Source organism: Cibotium barometz, chromosome 19 (genome assembly GCF_041138505.1).
Source record: "Cibotium barometz isolate CiBa-2024 chromosome 19, ASM4113850v1, whole genome shotgun sequence".
In the NCBI taxonomy this organism is placed as follows: Eukaryota; Viridiplantae; Streptophyta; class Polypodiopsida; order Cyatheales; family Cibotiaceae; genus Cibotium; species Cibotium barometz.
Window position 1 is genome coordinate 38,351,459 of NC_141064.1, and position 22,008 is coordinate 38,373,466.

The window sequence follows — 22,008 nt, forward strand, 5'->3', positions numbered from 1 at the left end:
ACACCATAACTTAAGAGCATGGATTACAAACAAAAGTTCTAGATCATGAGCAACATAGTTTCTTTCATAATATTTGAGTTCCCTTGAAGTGTAAGCTACTGATTTCCCTTCTTGTGAGGAGTACTCCACCAATAGCCAATCCACTAGCATCAGTGTGACTACTTCAAAATCCACATCAAAATTTGGCAATTGAAGGATGGGTGTAGTTCTGAGAGCCACCTTGAGTTTGTCAAAGCTTTGTTGATGCTGAATAAAGATATGATACCACCCTGTGATTCCAAGACATCCTTGAATCTACTTGACACCGGATGGTTGAGGCCATTCCACTATATCTTGTACCTTTACTGGGTCTTCTAAAATTCCATCCTTAGAGACAAAGAATCCCAAATATTCAATTTTGTCTACAAAGAAGGTACACTTACTCTTTCTAGCAAAGAGTTGGTGCTCCTTTAGGATTTTTAGAACTTATCTAACTTGGGCTTCATGCTCCTTCTCATCCTTAGAGAAGATCAGAATATCATCAAAGAACACCAATACATAATTGTTAAGATGCTTCTTGAATATATCTTGCATGAACTTGTTGAAGAATGTTGGGGAATTAGTCAACCCAAATGGCATCATGGTGTATTTATAATGCCCATACGTGGAGTTGAATTCATTCTTTGGGATGTCTTCTTTCTTGAACCTAATCTGATAGTAACCAGACTTCAAATCAATCTTTGAGAAGACTTGGGCTTCATGAAGTCGATCTAGTAGTTTATCAATCCTAGGGATTGGATGCTTATTCTTCACGCGGTGAGTTAATTTAGGCCCCTATAGTCAATGCATAACCACAAGGTTCCATCCTTCTTCTTCTAAAATAGTACTGGGGCTCCCCAAGGTGATACACTCGACCTGATGAACCCTTGCTCTAGCTTCAATTAGAGTTGTTCCTTGAGTTCTATCGACTCTAGAACTGACATTTTATATGCCCTTTTTGCCTCTGCTCCATGAATAAGCTCAATCTCATGGTGGTCAATTTCCCTTTTTGGAGGCATATGGGTAAGTTCCTCTAGGAAGAGATCTTTGTAGTTCTGTAGTCAATTAGGTTCACTCCCTATAGTATCTTTCTCTACCTTGTTGAGTTTTACACTACAAACACCCTTTTATTCTTCTTGAGACCCTTTAGTAACTTACTACCCTTTACTAGCTCTATCAATCCTCCTTGAAGCCACTACTTCTTCATTTTTGGCATCCTTGAATGAGATTTGTGCACTATTATAGTGGATGGCGGCCCTTTTTGCTTCTAGCTAATCCATTCCAAGAATACCATCATAAATACCCAATGACATCACATGGAAGTAGCAATTGGTTGGTTTGCCATCAAGAAAAAACTCTAGATCCCTTATGATATGTTGGGAAATTACTTCTTGACCACTAGCTAGCTCAATGACCATTTTCATGGATGGTTTTTAATTAAGACCTAATTTTCTAATGCACTTTGGTGAAATAAATGAATGAGTACTTCTAGAATCAATCAATAATTTAAAATATTTACTATGATGAGATACTGGTGTTTGGATCATTGAAAATTATTGATTTTCACCTTAGTACTCTACCGCAGCATGAACCTAGGCTCTAGGCTCCTCTTCGTCTCAAGGGTTGCTTCTTCAGCTTGGATCATAGGCAACTCTTTCTTTTCCACAACCTTGTCATGATATCTACCTCTGGGGCCTTGATGAACGTTGTTTCTTACTTTACTCGGTGTTTGAATGGAAATAGATCTTCATCTAGGATTAGTTTTTGGGTTTCTAGGAAAGTTTGGAGGAGTTAATTTTGAGAGGTTAAGAGCCTTGGGTGGATGAGGGCATTTTGCACGGGCGGGACCTAGTTGGTGTGGCAATTGTAGCACACTTCATTTCGCCATGCTAGGTCATTTTGTAGGGTTTCTGGGCGAGGCAAGAGTGTTCGTGAAGTTAGACCACTACTAATTTAGCGATCGATTGAAGGATGATCTAGAGGGTCACCCTGAATTGGATGATTCAGGGTAAGGTCTCTTCTTGAAGTTGTTGCTATTTTTTTTCCTTTAGTTTCTGTTCTAAAGATTTAGCTCAAAAACTGCATATCCTGACGGCTAGTCAGCCACATGGATTCTAGCCAATAGTTGAGGGGAGGGTTTAAACCTTACACAAATCAGCTAATGGATTGAGCCAAGGTCATAGTTGGAGTATACCTCTTGAGCTTAACAAACTGGGAGTAGTAAGCATCTACTGAATGAGTTATTTTGGGTCAGACTATAGAACTCATTTATCTTTAGGGTTTTAAAGTCTAAAGGCAAGTACCTTCCCTTGATAGCTCCCTTGATTTGTTCTCAAGTGTGACAGTGCTTTCTTGGACATTCTTTTCTCTACACCACTCCTTCCGCCATAGCGTAGCATCATCGGTTAGTCAAAAACAGGCTAACATAGATTGGTTGGCTTTATTGGTACTTATAAGAGAGAAAGATTCGATCATGGACTCTATCCATGCCTCTGCATCTTTAGCCAAATCTTTTCCTTCTCCTGAGAAGGAAGAGGATTGCATCTCCTTAAGCAGGAATTTTCTTTCAGCTTTGTCATCTTGTTGGTGTGAAAAGAGAGAACACGCTTTAATGCCAAAATTTGAAGAAAACTAAAGAGTTGAAAAGATAATATTCACTTTTTATTACATTTTGTGAACAAGGTTGCATGTTGATTTACAATACTTTCTCGGAGATTGTTTCTTCCTAGGATAAACTTGGGAGGCTATTTGGTAAGATCCAAGTTATAGATTTTTGTGGAATCAATGATCCTTGAAAATCTCGGGAAACCTACCACAATAACAATTTGACTTGGGAAAAGATTCCCATAGAATATGAGATATTTTAGTATCCTAAGATTCTCTATAATATGAAAGAGGCATAGTTCTACATTTATAAGCTTGAATCTACTAGCGAATATGTATTCACGAGTAGACAGAAATTGTAGAAACTTCATCCTTGATACTGGCCGGTCGATAGGAGTCTAAAAAGCAACTTGCCCAAGCTCTCTGTTCGTCAATTGGTTTGATCGCTAGGTGGTTGAAGATTGATTTGAGCATTTCTATTGTTTAATTATACTTATATGGGATCGTACCTATAATTCAATTGTTGTTAAAATTAAATTCTCTCTCTACTCTAAACTTTACTCTGATACCACCTTGAGGATCCACACACACATGGTAAATTTTAAAAACATCTGGTTGGCCAATGGCATGCCACTCACCCCATCACCCGCTCACTTTGAGTTGACTCCTCCCTTCCATCAAGCTAGCTCCCCTGACATGCATTTGTACTCTTTATATTACCCTTCTAGCTTAATGCATGCATTAAGCTCTATGCATAGAGCTTAATCTATGCATTAAAAGCTTAATGCATTAATCTTAATGTAGCGAGATTAATGCATTAATCTTAATGCATTGAGATTAATGCATAAATTTTAATGCATAAAGATTAATGCATTAATCTTTATGCATTAAGATTTATGCATTAATCTTATGCATTAAGCTTAATGCATTAATCTTTATGCATTAAGATTAATGCTATCTACCTTAATGCATAAAGCTTATACATTAATCTTAATGCATAAGCTTAATACATAAGATTAATTCAAAAGCTTAATGCATAAAGCCTTAAGCATTAAGATTAATGCATTAATCTTTATGCATTAATCTTAATGCATAAGGTTAATGCATTAAGCTTAATGCATAAGATTAATCTTAATGCATAAGATTAATCTTAATGCATTAATCTCAATGCATGTTATGTTTTTTAAGCTCATAAATGTGTTAATGTTTTTTTGCATGTTATGTTTTTAAGCTTATAAATGTGTTACTTTTTTTTTTTCATGTTATGTTTCTTATTGTGCCCTCCTTTTACATAGAATGACTCTAGTATCATTCCACCTCTTGAGGTACTCTCCAATGTCCTTATTCTTTGTATTTATTTGCTTTTTTACACCCTTAGGTGCCGAGGTTTCAATTTTTCTATTCTCTTAGGCTTAGAGAATAACGCATAGAGATATGGGGCATTATTGTAGACCTTTTAGAATGTTTCTTAATTCAAGTTAGGGGTGGTTATCCGTGAGTAGGTGGTGTAGACCTTTTAGAATGTTTCTTAATTCAAGTTAGGGGTGGTTATCATGGGGGGGGATCCCTCAATCTTTTCACTATCCTTCTCTTGTAAAAGAGAAGTTTCATTTGGCTTTAATAGTGGGGTGGGGAGTGTGTGGAACGTCCTTAGAAGCTATCATCTGAAAGGGACATTGTCCACCCTACTTGTCTAAATAGTATTCTATAAGGCCTCAATAAAGTTCTAATATCACATTAGTATAAGAGTTCTAAGTTTGAGCATGCATAAGGTATAAGATTTCTAACGCGTTCTTGTGTTATTTAAGTTTGAGCATGCCTCATTTTTATAATGTAGACATGTGGGAAGACGATCCAAAGTCGAGAAGCCCAACGCGCCGTCGTTCAATATCCATCATTTTGATGATCTAGACATGGACCATCTCTCATAGTTGGCCGCTAGTCTGTCCCATCGGTATGGGAGAGAGTGTTTGTGGAACATTTTTGGTCCACCCTCACTTCCTTACACAGTTACTCCGATGAGTGTTTCTACCCTTGGGTTACGCACTCCTATACCCATGTCCACTCTGACTGAGGATCTAGTCCACATCTAGGTGCTGGGACTTCACGTGGAGGTTGTGACCAAGCCACTCCACTCTCTTCTGTGGCACCTAGTCCACAACCTCATCAAATAGGAGGTCTGCCTCTTCTCGTTGTTCTAATGGGGGTCGTTGTTCTAGTGGGGGTCATCATGGGGGTGGATGCGGGGGTCATTTTGGGGTAGTAATAGATCTGCTTCCAATTCCCCATTAGTAAATGATATGTCGCATAGCAGGTGGTCGATCCAAATGCCTACGACCCAATGACGCTTCCTTACCATGTGAGGAGGACAAATGGGTCGATCATTGAGTATAGCAAGGGGAAGCATGTTATAGCACGCATGTATCACCTTGTAAATCTTGAGTTCAGAAACATTTGGAGCATTGACTGGAGAACTCAAGACAATGCAAAGAAGCAATACATTCTGCAAGTATTAAAGATAAAAAATATATTTTTTATAGTGCCGTGAGCGACGAAAATAGTGATATTCACGTTTTTATCAGCGTTTTGCTGAGTGGCGAAAATAGCGACGCTAATTTTTTTTATCAACGCCGCTGAGCGATGGAAATAGCAACGCTGATGTTCTTAATAGCGCCGCTAAGCAACGAAAATAACGGCGCTATTTTTTTTTTACATTGCTCCTAAGCGATGAAAATAGCGTGGGATATAGCGAGCGACGGTTATAATGTGGGATATAGCGGTGGTTATAGCATTAAAAAAATAGCGACACTTACACCCCAATACTTTTTCAAATCCTTTTATAAAAGCCACGCTATCTCTTTTTGTTGTATTGTTAGATGATGATGATGTATCATAGTACCCACATACTTATGATGATATATCTCATACACATACACATGATGATATACTAGGCACATACACACTTTTGATGATATTGGTACATTTACACATGTACATGTACACATGATGATATACATATACATAATCATAATGGTACACATGTATATGATCATAGTGATACACATGCGCATGATGCTATTGTCACATATGTACATGATGATAATAGTGATGTGTGTGAATTGGATCATGTGGGCATAATCTTGAGAGCAATGTTAAGAATCCTAATATGGGATTGATCATGGTGGTAGATAAAAGATTAAGCAGCATAAGATTAAGGTGGGTTGAACCACACTAAGCAAGCGATTCCTAGAGAGAGAGATAGAGTAGCACACTCAATAATACTATATTGCATTTGCATACTGAACCATACAATGAAAGGTTTCTAATATAGATAGCCATTGACCAAATCTCCTTTATCTTGGGCATACACATTGTAGGAGACTTTACATATTCCAACAAATAAAATAGCCATTAACCATATGAACATGGGCTTATTAAGGAAACATTTAATGTGAATAGAGGATTTTCCTACCTTAGGGTTTTCAAACCCTATCTTATCTTTTGAAGAAAAACGTGAGGTTTCCATTTGTTTTTTTGGCGAGCATTCTCTCTTAAAGCATTGTGCAATCTACTACTTTCCATCCTCTCTCTCTATGATGTCGACCCTCAACTGAGCATCACTTTCTGCCTCTCTTTGGATGTTGGGAATGCCAAGCTTCTTGATGGGCTCTGCCTTCAAGTGAAGTTTCTTTGAGACACCATCGAGCTGCTCTTCTACAGTGCCAAGCCTCCTTGTGTATAGGCGTGACTCTGCTGGTGTGATTTTACTATGTTATTGAGGTCCATGCAACTATGATCTATTACTTTTTGATGTCAAGGTGCAAGCCCACATTCTAGACAATGCGTCCGCTACTATATTGGCCTTTCTCGGAGTATAGGATATCTCAAAGTCATATCCTTGAAGCGTAGCCAACCATCTCTTTTGTTTGGGAGAAAGATTGGGTTGAGAGAGGAAAAATTTCAGCACCCTATGATCACTTCTCACCTTGAAATGAGCACCATAAAGATAGTGATGCCATTTCTTGATTGCATGAAGTATAGCCAACATCTCTTTTTCATACACATGCAATTCTATCTCCTTCTCGGAAAGCTTCCTACTCTCAAATGCAATGACACCATGCTCTTGATACAAAACTGCCCCAAGACCTCTTCCACTTGCATCCGCTCTCACATAGAATGTCTTTGAGAAATCCGGACAAACAAGAATAGGAGCTGATGTAAGTAAAGCCTTGAGCTCATTGAAACTCTTGTCGGCAATGGTATCCCAAAAGAAAGCTTCCCTCTTAAGTAGATCAGTAAGAGGTGCCACAATTGATGCATGTGAAATCTTGTCCTTTACATCTTTTCGGTTGACGATGCATTCTCATGATGGTGCGAGGGCTTGTGCTTTTGCATTTGCACAAAAGATCCAAGGAATTGTGCAAAATCCTTGTACTCCCTCTTGAGGAAATTTGGCATTTCCATCCACCTATCATGAGCTTCTCTTTGTCTCTCAATGAATGATATATGTTCCCAATCAAGCTCAACCACATCATCCATATCATACACCTCCTCTTCAAGCATGGAGAAGTGATTTGCTTTGGGATGCAAAGGTACTCTCCTCGGATCCCCAAAATTTGACTCCTCATGTCTGAATGTAGACGCATGTTGCTTTCGCTTGGAATGTAGTAGGCTTCATCTCCCGCATAGAAGGCCTCCTAGCATCCGCCATGAATCCGAAAGTGACATTCTTGGTGGAATGCTCATGTGTTACCTTGGGAGAAACCTCATGTGTTACCTTGGGAGAAACCTCTTGTACCATGGGTAGCTTGCCTTCCCTACGGCCTTCAAAAGCTGTCCCAAATTGCTTGCCTTCATGTAAAGCACCATGACCACTATCATAGGAAGGTTGGCTCATTGGCCGAGCGACCCTCTCTTCCAAAACTTCCATCCTTGTAGCCATAGTGTCAAGCCTACCATTGACTTCCACCCTTGTAGCCATAGTGTCAAGCCTACATTGACTTCCACCCTTGTAGCCATCGTGTCCATCTTAGCATGCATTTCCATCAGCATTTGCATGATCGAATCGATGGGGATGGTATGCGAAGATTGTGGGGTGTGCTTATGGGCACTTTCGACATTCAACTCCTCATTCCCTTCTCTTGAAGTATGCCCAAAAGTATCCCCTTCTCTTGAAGTGTGCCCAAGAGTATCCTCCGGAGCATCCAAAATTCCTTGTTCCATCATTGCCTCTTCATCCTCTACCTCGTCAGAAGCCAAAGTGTTGCGCCTCGGTCGCCCTTTTGGCTTCGGCCCCATGGAAACCTTCGGTTTCAGAAATTTGGCTCTAAATTGAGGTAGGAATGTCCGATTGAAGTGATCTAAAGCTTGTTGGAGAGCTAATGAAGTGTAATAGACCACTATGCAAAGACCCGTAAGAGATGAGGTGTGCTACTATTCTCTGCTTTAGGGTTTATAGGGTTATAGGCTGAAACGATATTTTGGGTATAACTTGAGCTAGAGATATCCAAATGCAAAAATTTTTAGCTCAAATGAAAGCCTTCGATGAGTACTACAAGCCTATGTAATTGGATCTAGAAGACCTTCAAACCTGTGTGACTGAATTAGGGTTTATTGTTTATGTAAAAACCCTAAATTCTACCCTAAAGAGATATCGAAATGCAGAGGTTAAGGGCTCGTTGGGTAGCTCTAAGGAAGCACTAAGAGCTCATATGGTCCCTTTTAATTCAGTCCAAAAGGGTTGGGACTGAATTAGGGTTTTTGTGAATCTGCAGATTCTTACCAAAGTGACCCTTTTTGTGCCCAATTGATCTTTGTTTACTCCCAAACCAATGTCAACACCTTTTGCACCTCATTGGCATCCCAAGGTCTGCAAATTATGCTCCACAAGCTTCAATTGTCCATGTATGACCAGAAATTTGAGAAAATTTTGACATAGTCTCCTTTGTTTTAGGAGCTAAATGTCAATTTTTCTCAAGTAACAGTGCAAATCCATAATCCTCTTATCAATTCCCATCCATTACATAGCATGTGCCTCAACTTGCATCACCAAAAGGCATACAAATTCCTTGCAATTCCAAGCATTCACCATACGTTTCCAATGGCATAATGCAAGATCAATTCCCATGAGATGTCCATATAAAGGCGCCATTGCCATGTACATAAACCAAGAGGATGATTGTGCGAAGAAGATTGTTAGTGTAGCATGTTGAAGCTTGCCGATCTCCCGGCCAAGCTCTTCTCACCCCGTACCTAGTCCAAGGTACAGGTTGAGTCCAAGTCTTCACCTCCACACCTAATCCTCCACCGTACCGCTTTACCACAGCACTCACGACACGGTGGATTCAAGCCATGCTCCCCCCCGGGCCTCTTCGCCAACACCCGGGGTACCCTCACCAACATATCTAGTTTCTAGAAATTGAAGTGAGTGCAAACAATTGTGAGGTGCATATGGCTTGAATATGAAAATGAGGCAGATCACTTACAAAGATGTGGCATGACTCATGCCCATTACAATATACTCATAAACCATTATGCATGAACTCATGCTTATCCACATAGCTCCAAATGTCCGCCATTCATCCAAAGATCCAACATCAATCAATAAGCACAAGTGAGGTAATACCATATACCAATGACATCAATATCCAATTGGTATCACTCCTATAAGCATTGCTTATGTGAGTAATTGGCAGCAAATGGCATTCAAGGGCATCAACTTGCATTTGAATGTAGCATTACCAATTGATTCCAATCACACATCAAACACATCAAGCTCTTCCAATGCTCAATAGCATCATACCAATTCATAAAAGCATCATGTCCATAGCAAAAACCTTCTCATTATTACCCAACATCCACTCCATGCATGTGGCTCAATCAATGCATCTAAGCATATGCATTCCTTCATCCATTTATGCATGGATTCATCAAAGAATCTTGCATTTGTCTCACAAATGACCACATGACATCCAAATGGGTGTGATTAAAGAAAGATGTGAGCCATAAGCTTTCTATGCATCCCCATTAGAGCATGTAATCACTTTCCAATGGATCATGAGTTATGTAGGAATGTTAAAATTCTATAAATTAGGGTTTCCTTTCATGAATAACCCCAATTTGTCCATAGCATGAGGATTAATCACCAATGCTTGAGAAAATGGCCATAGCAACTCACCAATGGTATTCCGAAAGCTTCAATGGTTGGATTGTTGCTTGATAGAGTCTCCAATGGATCCAAATCTTGAAGATTTTTGCAATTTCTGAGGGTTGCTCAAACCTCCTCTTCTCCCTCTCCAATAGCAATGAAGAACTCCCTAAAATCCACAAGAAAGATGCCAAACATCTTAGCTAACAACCACATGGTATGGAAGGGCTTGAAATGGATCTAGTATTTGAGATTTTAGGCCGTGAGGATGCGTGGGAAAACGGCGTAGCAACGCCTAGCCTCACGGGTAAAAAGGAGCAAGATCAACACAAGTTAAGCCACCAACAATAGGATAACATTGCAGCCATTTAGAGTGAGTGGAGATGGACAATGGTGAGCTATGTGAGAGAGATTAGGGTTTGGAGCAAAGGGAAAGAAAAGGGAAAAAAAATTTCAGAATTTTTCAGAAAAATGCATGTAAATTGGTACTCTATGTGTTCCTCTCCTCAAGATCAACAAAAGCCCTAGCAAATGGGAGCAAAACGGGGGAAAGATGAGAAGTAATGGCTATGGAAAGCTTGGAGTAGAAGCACAAAAGATAAACATGATTAACAGAGAGATTAACAGGTGATTAATTTAAATTTTTTCTAATTTTTGTACCCCGCCCCAAATAATTGGTCCAGGGTGCCCAAATTAAGTCCAATTGAGCTAAATCTCCATGAAATCACATGAAATCACATGAAATGATGCCTCCCCTCCACTAATCTCCAAAGATTAAGTAGAAATTAAGTAAGATTAAGCTAAAACTCCAAGAAATCAAGAGAAAATTCAAAAAATTATCAAGAAAATGACTAATCTCAAGCCCAAAACCTTGATAATGGATCAAAATCAAGGCTCTGATACCAAATGAAATGGATCTAGAGTAAAATATTGAATCAAACACATCAAAGCAAGAATCTAGTATCCATTAATCATGAGATTAGTTATCAAATGGCTCATCACATGAATATACAAGAGAGAAAATCTATAAGTGCATGTAGCAAGAGAAGATGCACAAATAGCCTAAGTGTGTTTAACCTCTCACCAAGAGGATGGCTTTCAAGTTAGCCATGAACTTGACCATGGAAGGCCAAATCTCCATTGATGGAGCCCAACGGTACAAGATGACCAAAATTAGTAAAAGTGTCAAAAGATCCTACCAATGTACCCCACGCCCTATTTATAGTCACTTTCTCCTTTTGCCCATGGGCCCCTATGTACATGTGGAAATCAGGCTCTATGGTTCATGACAATCTTTGACACAAATTGAAAATATCCCAACTATCTATAGGTACTACCAATGCCCACTCAATACAACTAAGATAGCTGCAAGTAGATTACTAGTGACGAAGAAACCTACATACTATATGAAAAATGGTAGAGTGTAGAGTAGAAATCTTACCGGTAGGGATGTAAAAAGTCAATAACAATGATGAAGAAGCTATTAATGATGATGAGCTTGAAGATGTGAAGTCATTGAAGTAGTGATGAGAACCTTGTTTCAATACTAAATGATGCTGGAGTGCACAAAACCTAAATTCAAACAAAGATAGTTCAAACTGACACTCCCTCAGGATGTCTATAGAGTAGAAACCTCAAAACATGAAAAAACTTAGTTAGTGTAGTTAACAAAAAACATTATATGATATACATTCCCCACCTAAGAGGATAGCTTAATCTGAGATAATGAGAAGAGCATCTCGAAGAGGTGATGACGAGGGGGTGAAGGCCTACACTCTGATACCAATTGTTGGAGTGGAGACAAAGGTAGCAACACACACATAGATGTAGCAAGCAAGTAGAGATAGAGAGAAGCACAACACTTAAAGTAGATTGATAAGAATGAGTGAAGTACATGCAAAGTGATATGATAAGGTCACTTATACACTCATAAGAGTGTGTACACATCCTAGGGGAAAAAACCTCATAAGGAGGGAAAAAGTGCCTCAGCCCATTATTAGCCTACGTCCACATATCACTACCATATAGATGGCTTTGTAACAAATATGGTTATGTAATGAAATTTTTTATTAATGGTTATGTTTTGAGAAAATGATTTATTAAAAAGACCCTAAATGTGCATAAGAATAATGTAAACCTAGTCATACCAGATGGATCTCAGGTCAGACAGGTTGGACATTAGCAAGATGTGCAAAGTTTTGACAGCTCATAAAACTAGACAAAAAATGAACTCCACTTGTAGGAGAGTTACTAGTTTAATAGTTTTAAAATATCGAGTCTAGTTTCTCCATGAACCACTATCCGCCCTCCTGTATCATTTGGGAGGTTAGCACTAGTTCCTCCCACTTCACTAGTGTTTCCAACTAACCCAACCACCATGCATCCATCACACATGTGGTGAGACTCAACTCCACTTCAACTAGTTATCATCACTTGTACTTAAATTAATTTAAACCCTCTTTTACTTGAATTGAGAGGATGTACCATGTGTTCCACATAAATTGCACAACCAATGTATACCTTGTGCCCCCCCATAACTAGTTGAAGTGGAGTTGAGTCTCACATGTGTGATGGATGCATGGTGGTTGGGTTAGTTGGAAACACTAGTGAAACACTAGTGAAGTGGGAGAAACAAGTGCCAGCCCTCCCACATTCTCCAAGGTGGATGATGGTTCATGGAGAAACTGGACTGGCTATTTTAAATCTATTAAACTAGTAACTTTCTTGCAAGTGGATTTCTTTTTTTGGAGTTACGAGCTATCAAAACCTAGTTATATTATCTCTAAAAAAATGGGGGTGACCAGCTCACAAAAGACACCCAAGACCAATTGGAGCCAACCAAGACCATGTAGGCCAAAACAAAAAGGAGAGGCACACTCCTCGAGTATCCCATGAAGGAGCACCCAATTCAAAACCTAGTTATATTATTTCTACAAAAGTTGGGGTGACCAACTCACACAAGACACCCAAGACCACCAAAACTGGAGCCAACCAAGACCATGTAGGCCAAAAAAAAGAGAGGAGAGGCACACTCCTAGAGTATCCCATTGAAGAACAACTTGAAACACATGCTAAAGGGAAGCATGGAGAAGAAGGCCCATTTCTCTGTCTCACACACTTATTGGTGGAGGTAAGTGGTGTTTATTTTGCCATTGACATGACCAAATAGACATTCTTGTTTTTCATTTTGCCAGCTCTCCATTGTCGTCATGCATGAGACATAGCACCCAAGTTCTCCATTTCTTTTCTCCCTTTTCACTGCAGCATTTCCTTGCCTGACTAAACTCCTTCTTCTTGAGGTACCAAGTAACCAACAGTATGGGTATATTGAGCTCTAAATTTGCATGCATTCTCATTACATGTTAGAACTTTCAAGGGTAGTGCTCTACATGGTTTCTCTTGAAACCAAAGGTGCATACGCCAAATTTTTTTTTTGAATGCTCTAGTAGCATCCACAACCAACTCATCTTCCATGAGAAAATCAGTGAGCACAATCATTCCATCATGCTCCACTTGGGATCCGACCAACATGCACCTCACATCTTTACCAAATTTCAAGGTACCAAGGGATTAACACATCCCAAAATAGCAACCCTTTTCCAAAATTTCATGAGGCAAAACTCACAAAACCAACCTTTGTTGCTTAATCTTCTTGCTAGCAGCTTCTTTGGTGATGACAGTAATAGGAGAGTCAAGGATAGGTCCCCAGCTCTATCGCAAAGGGCGGTAAGTCAAGAAAACGTGGGTACCCAATCCCTTCCCAAAGAACCGTACGTGATACTCTCGCCGCATATCATATAGCTCCGTCTCGAGATAGCTCATGAGTTTGCCCTTGGCAGTCCTTCGCGACAACTGATGACTCCATTTGCAACCTCCTTGATGCAAAAACCTCCACTTGAACGTCAATGGCAGCTTCAAAACCTTCAAATGGTTTAAAATCTTCAACTCCAATCTCCATGAGCAGCTTCATGAACTCTCTCTAATGCAATCTTAATGATAATAGAGTGTGCTTAAATTTTCTCATAAGAAAATGCTAAAAATATAACATATGCTTAATCAATAAACCACAATCTAATATACATATTATTAAGAAAATGCTAAAAATATAACATATTATTAATCAACAAACCACAATCTAATGTACATATTATTAAACCATGATCAAGATCCCATCCTAGCTTTGATACCATGTTAAGAATCCTAATATGGGATTGATCATTGTGGTAGACAAAAGATTAAGCATAAGATTAAGGTGGATTGAACCACACCAAGAAAGCCATTGCTCGAGAGAGAGAGAGAGAGTAGCACACTCAATAATATTCTATTACGTATGCATAATGAACCATACAATGAAAGGCTTCTAATATAGATAGCCATTGACCCAATATCCTTACACATCATCATGCCATGTGGCAATTTATTTTCCACATTCTTTTATGTGGCTCTCATGAAAATATTCATGAATACCACTACTCCTAGGTTTCATATTGTACTTGATAGTGTTCATTTGGGTATAGTCTATGCGTTTTAGTATCAAGTATAGTGCATGAGGGTAGTTTTGAGTTTATTGAGGTGAGATCTCATAGGAGACACGTGATTATTCATATGGATCTAGAGAGTTTCACATTTGACTTAGATATTTTCTTAGATCCATTATTGATGGAGATAGACCCTACTTATCAGCATTACTTCAGTGACCTTGGAGTTCCAGGGTTAGGGATTTTATGGATGATGATTCCATTTATCTCTCATGTTGTGTGCATACATTGTCAGGCCTCAGTGACGATGGTTTTTATGATGATCCTATTGATCATACTCTTATCTTGGAGGATCATGCATACATAGAGGGATTTGCACATGAGGATGTGATTCATAGTTCATGTCATGCATATACATACATGGATATAGAGGTTTGTGCCTCAGATGTTTTGAGTTATGCTGGCATTGATTCTTATTTGTCTTTCAATGATTCTGACTATGAGCTATGTGCATTTGGTTCGTGTGATTGTCAACAGATCCTATGTTTTACGGAGCCATGACATTCACTTTTGGGTGCATCATTTTCCATTTGCAGTGTTTAGTTTTTGATTATATGACTCAACGTTTAGATGCGCCTATGGCACATCCTAGTCTTGTCCTACACGATGGTTCTTTTGTGCTAAGAAATTCCGGCCATGAGTTTTGAGTTCACATCGTGTGGATGTCTTTAGTGCCGGACTCACATTACAATCGTGAGAATGGGCTAGTTATTGGTCTTCCCTTCGACACATGAGGATTTGGGGCTAGCCTCATCATCAACATTGGTCTTCCATATTTACCCTTTGATCTAGGTGGGTGGAGGACCATTCTTTTAAAATTTGGATGGTTCAGATTTCCCTTCGATCCAGGCAATTGTATGCTTAGATTTATCATCGATTGATGGGAGTCTGTTATCCATTCCATTTGAGCCTAGGTCTAGGCTATTGTACTTTTATCACCTTTTATCACTATAGACATTTTGTCTTCTTGAAGCTTATGTCCCAGGCTTTCATGGCCTTCTTGGCTATTACTTTAGGATAGTGATCTACACCCATGCCTACTCCATGCCTTGAGTAGATCCATCCCAATATCTCAGTTTGGTCATGTTCCCTTTCTTGCACAAAAGATACTCAACATTCCTTTTCCTCTATGCCATCTCCAAAAATATGAAATTCTTATGCGCTCTGCAATATCATCTTGTTACCAGACTATGAAACTATCAAATCTCTCTTGATCCGATGCTCCTCTTGCAGAGTAGGAATTGTATTCTATTGATGTAAATTCTCCTCCTTGATCGGTTTAAAACTTCTTCAGTCTCGATCATGTCTCATTCTCTGCCAAACTATGCCATACTTTGAAATTTCCAAAAGCTTCAGCCTTATGTCGAATAAAATATGCCCACATCTTCCTACACTGAGGTTGTGTAGGAAGAACCACCCAATAAAATGGTTGGTGTTTTACCACAAAGATACAAGCGCCTTTGCATGATTCTTTCTTTCTTGTGAAAATGCATGATTCTTACTTTCTTATGGAAATGCATATTGATGTTGCTTGCCCTTATTATACAAGCTTCACATACATCTTGAAATGGATACCGATGCTACTTGCCCATTATACAATCTTCACATACATCTAACATCTCAAAAAATGTTGGTAGATGTGCCATAATCCCGATCATTTGTATCTCTTTCAAAATTACAAAACTCAAGTGCCCAAATATTTTATGCATAGCTTGCTTTCCCAACATCAACTTAGAAAGTAAAAGTCGATAGCTCATACAAGTTGTTGTGTCGTATTCCTCTCCCCACGACATTGCCGCTGGTATCTATAATGCATTGCCCTTATCGAAAAGAACTTTTAAGTCACGTAATCAACTATGGCTATTGTAAGCCATAATAGATAGCAGATTTCTCTTGATGTGTGGTACATAAAGGACATCAGGATAACTTCTTAGTATCACTATTACTAGAAACAAAAGGAATGGAACATATTTCCATGAGTAGGCGTTTAGCATCATTCTCGAGGAAGGACCCCCCAAATAGGCTTGATGGATCTATATACCAACCTTTTTTTAATTGGTCAAATGTCGAGATGTTCCACTCTTGATGATCCATGAACCATTGGGTGTTGTTGCACAGATTGCTTTGATTGCACAACTAGCTCCAACTTCTCTTTAACATTCTTCTTGGACTCCTTCTTCAAAGGCTTCAAAGTGTTGTTCTTCCCATGTGCTTCCTTCATTCTACATGATTTGATTATATCACTAGGCTTATCATGTAGAAACACTTTACCTTTGATTTCTTCTTCTTTTCAGAAGCATTAGGGTTACCAAATTCCTTCCCCTTGTGTTTTTTTATATTTGGACAATGTCACTATAATCTCTATCTTTAAAACACATCTCCTCCTCCATTAACATTGCATTGAGATCCTAAAAAGTAAGAGGTTGATCGTGCACCTACGTGTTCTCACTGAGGTCACCAAACATCATTACTTTTAGGGAAAATATTTGATGCACCTACATGCATGTTCTTCACTGGTCTTGGTGATCCCCATCGCTACCATCTAGTCTCATCCTTTTACCCAAGAATACCAAGTCTACATAGTTTATTTCATTATTATCTAGCCACATTTTGGCACCATCATCTAGTGTGCCCCCATGCTCATCACTCACAACAGCTACTCCTTATATAGGGGGCTTATAAAATAGAGCACATCTATCACTTACGGTGAGAAGATAACACGAGTGTGGAGCATTAAGCAAATGATTTTCTAACAAGATGTCCTTTGCATGGAAGAGTATGGTAGGTTCTACATATGAGATTACGAGAGATTCTAATTCTTCGGGTGGATCCCACTTATATGCCGACACACCCCTTGAAATCGCTAGGGGAAAAGAAAAGTATTCTCATTTCTTTTACAATTTTCCTAATTTTAGTACGTGGCCACATTCAGCACATGTAAGAGAAAAACAAATGCTACAGGAGATTAGAGCTTGGAGAACGATACCCGATCTAACAATTATGACCGACACAGATTCATGAATTTGATCATGGTACTAAAGGAATTTTTTGAGAACCATACGACCCAAAAAATCTTAAGTTTAGCATGAATCGAGGCCCCACTAAGGTGGTCATGCTACATTACTACCATCTTTGTCGATGCTTACCATCATATCGACATATAACATTTGAAGACATGGTAGATACAGGCCTCTAGAAGCCATACCCTCACTTCAAGAGGAGAACGCTCAAAAGGCTCCACGAATTTTGTAATCATTATTACAAATTCAAACTTGGAGATCATGCTTTCAAGCCATGACAAGGTTCCGAGGATAGACTCTACATTAGGTAGGGGGATGTTAATCCCATTTTGTGAGAGTAGTTATAAGTGTCATGAAAAGGCACTCTAAAAGTTATAATCCCATTTTGTGAGAGTAGTTATAAGTGTCATGAAAAGGCACTCTAAAAGTTATAATCTTTATGAGATGGCCACGACCAAGATGAATTTAACATTAGTTTATGATTTTTGGGTGTCCAAGTGTGGATAAGGGTCAGTTGTATATAAAGCATTTTCTCGTAAAGAAAGGAGTTAATCCCCCTTTTTTGCTAATCGAGCTCTCTCTCGTTATCTATTTACTCTTTGCTCTTTTTTGTGTACGAGAAGGAGAGAGAGTTGAGAGCTTAATTTTTAGTACTTCTCGTAACGATCCTCTTGCTAGAGATATAAGTCCAATTTGTCCCTTCAAATGTGCATAGGATAAATTGTTAGCCTAAGCTAGAGTCAAAGTGTGTAGCATCACGCCACATGTCAAGGGGCATCCCTAGCCTCAAGGGGTTGTGGAGAAATTAGTGGAAAAGAATCTGTATGCACCTCATCAGTGATGTCAGTAGTGCACCTCCTCAAAGGCTATAAAAGCCCATGTAACTAGTTCATTTCCATCAAATGAAATCTATGTTAATCCCTATTATGAATGTTTTTTGGTGTTTCCACCATGATTACAACATGTTATCAAAGCTTATTATCTCCCTAGGACTTATTAGAACTTAATTATCCAATAATTATAGCCTAATTAAGTTAATTGATTATCCCACTTTTAATGGAGCTTTTTAAGGAGCTATCATTTTTAGCATACACCTCACTTGGAGGGCGTCCACCTCCTAATCTAGGCAAAATCATGCCAAGATTTCTTCACAAGAATCGTAGATCTACTCCACAGGGCACTCAACCTTGTCACTTTAATTGCTCGATTTTCATTCACATATGGCTTGCATTCGTGTTTTCCCCAAAACGGCATTGTTTTCTGTGTAGACAGCGAGTGTAGAGGCTCATTCAAGCCATAGAGGGAAATTTGGTCTAATTCCTTCAAGCCATAGTTGTGCCCTTATGTGCTCTAAGTTCCCCTAAAAGGGCTTTCAATTTGGTGAAGGCATGGAGTGAATCTAGCTCCTTCTTCAGACCCTTGTCAAGTTGTAGAAAAAAAGTACTTTTTAAGTACTATTTGGTAATTATGTGCCTAATTGTGAGCTTAATCATTGTTTAATCATTAGTATGATGCTATTTGATCTTCATTCTATCTCTGAGGATTGATTCCTTGCTTGATTAATCTTTGACCCTCCTCCACAATCATCCACTTGCCATACTTGTAAAGGATTTAGACACTGCCCTGAGAATCTCAATGGTAAGGCCTATCCTAAATCATGGCATCAACATCAAAATCTCATGACAAGTTCAATGGCACTAGTTTCCACACATGGAAAACCAAGGTGAAAGGCTATATAATGAAGAAAAATTTGTGGAGCCATGTCAAATCTCAAGGAGAAGGGGGGGATGAAGCAACTACTATTATTACTAGAGCTACCACTGCTACATTACAAGCTAATGAGCAAACTTTAGGCATCTATTGATGTCAAGATGAGGACCTAGCGTTATTCTTGGCTTAGCAAGGTTTTTAGGTGGGCTTGTTGCCATGTAAGGATAAAATCTTTTAAAATCTTCAGTTTCTAAATTGAAAGACTCCAAATTTCAAAACCTTAATTTTATGAAGTTTTCAAGCTCATTGTTTTTTTTTTTTGCAACAGGCGTCCAACTATAAAACAATCTCAAAAAAGTCAAACCATGCACAAAGGAGTGGGGGAATGCCTATGGGAGTTCTAGACAAGTGGATGTATGCTATCAAAACAAGTTCACAAAGACATGGACAACTGTTGGATAGCATTCCAGATGGACACTAGGTTAGAAAGATTGGCTCTAGTCTCAGTTTACGCCTCAGGTCGTGGAAGCTCTTGGCCGAGCTTATGGGCCTCCCTACTATAGTTCACTGACCCACTAATTCTGGTAGGTAGGGGACTTCAACATGGTGGAGTCAATGACGTCGGGTCAATATAAGAGCTTGGGGCATGTAATTAGAGGTTAAGAAAGAAAACATTGGCTTAGATGCAAGGAGATGTACTCCCTCCAAGATATGGCCTTTGACCCTAAATTCATGTGGGAAAACGGAATGACATGCAACTACATAAGAAAAACTAGACTTGATAGATGTTATATATCCACAGGCCTAAGTAGTAACTGCATGAGCTCCAAGGTCAAGGTGAGGAGGAGGACTATAGCTGTGTCTGATCACTTTCCCATTTGGTGTCTCTTGGAAAGATCCACCACCCAGTGTGCTTAAGTTCCCTTAGGGTTCTTGGAGCATACAATCAGCCTCAAGCACTTTGTGCTTCAGTCCAAGGCAGCATAGAAGATCCTCTCATCTTCAGCGAGCATATGTGCATATCCTTACCAGTTCTTGATTTGCATAAGTGGCTTCATAGAGTCTTCACATCAGTTCTATTGGTTCAGCCTGCGTTCGGTTTTCCACAAACAGATGGCGAGACAGAAATATATAATTAGCTAGCATTTGATATTCTCAAGTGTAATCAAGCTAATTCATAAGAACGATCGTGATTTCCAACTGGAGACCCATAACCATATTGAACACTGCTTACAAATTTTTTCTAAGACCCTGGTAAGAAGATCATCTGGAGATGCAGAGGTGTACAAAATCTCAAAAGTGGCCTGGCAAACCTGTACACGACCGTAGAATGAAGGATTATTGGGCATGCCGAATATAGAAGAAGTGGCGAATAGGATGGCTACTAAATAGATTGTAAGAAACCTCGAGAACAGGGAGGAAGACTATTCCATTATGCTTAACAGACATATGAGTAACTTCAGAGTCGGAGAATGCCCAAGATGGAAGGATCTCCCGTTAATGGCCCTTTGTGGAAGCCTAGTGATTATCAAATCTATGGGATCTATGTAGAAAGCATGGAATGGATGCAAGAAAGGGTTGTCCTTCACGAGTAACCTCAAAAGATTTGGGGGAATGATGCACAGGGACTTCCCCAAAGATGAGCTTGTCAAAGCACACAAGCTATCCAAAAAAGGGATAAGATGCTAGGGAGACTTGTAGAGCAAATGGGATCATAGAAAACTCCTTCTAGGGGAACAAAAAGTAAAATTCCAACTAGGCAGGAGGGATGAGCTCCTTTTCCATAGCAAAATTGAGCTGTAGGATCATGATATCTTCCCAATGTTGTAGAACCAGGGTCATTTCGTGATGCAAGTCTACCTTCTCATGGAAAACACAACGTAACTTGCTTCCCATCCCTCAACTACCCTTTCAAGACCCAACTTTGCAATATAAGCTAAATGAGTGATGGCACATCTTATGGGACCACTAGCAATGGGGGTTTAAGTTCTCCAAGATCTGGTCTCCTACTATCCCACCTAAGAAGTCCAATATCTTATGGCTAATAATGCACAAAGCCCTATGGACTAATGGAAGAGCCTTCAAGATTGGCATTGGAAGATATGTCCCAAATGCAATAAGGAGGTGGAATCAATTGCATATCTGTTCATTACATGCCAACGGAACAAGGAGGTGGTTGAGACTCCTACAGGAGTGCTTGCGCCCAGTCCTAGTCAAAGACCTTACCTGGAAAGAACTATTTCTTGGAGCACATATTCGTTGCACCTCATCTCTATGGAATAGCATTAGAGCAGAATACATGTGGATAGTGTGGCTATGCAAAAATGAGCGGATATTTAACAAATCCAAGATTAACATGCATCTTTACCTAACCATGGATTTGTTTGTGTAAATTAAAAGGACAATCAAAGCCGGATTTAAGATGTGCAATGCCCAACACACTATGCATGATACGGATGAATGCTTCAACTATATAGAGCCAAAGACGAGTTCCAAAGCCGGATCAGAAACATCAAGCAAGACCGCCTCTAAAAGGACATGATGGTTTCCAAAGAGGAAATCGATCTTATGAGACAGGATTCGGAACTGCTGAAAACATCCAAAACCTGATCACCTTCAAAGAGTACATCGAATAGGTTCTCTCATCAAAAGTTATGCTTCTTCGTTCAAAAGCATGATGTACAAGAGTGCCCTCTTGCATCACCACCGTCCCTCCTGCATCACTGTCGTCCCTCCATCGTCGTGCTCTCGCAGCTCCCTCTCCCTAGCCTCCTTGATCGCCTCCTCGACAACCGCGCGGGGAGAGGGGGGGGGGAGTATATTCTATAGAGGAAAAGGAGGCAAAAGGCATACCCCCCTCCCCCAGCTGCCGTAGCGCCAAACTCCCTCGCAGGAACCCTTGCAATCTCGCATTTCTGCACAAGAAGAGGACGTGTGGGGAGGGAGAGAACTCTATTGGGTCGCCTAATTT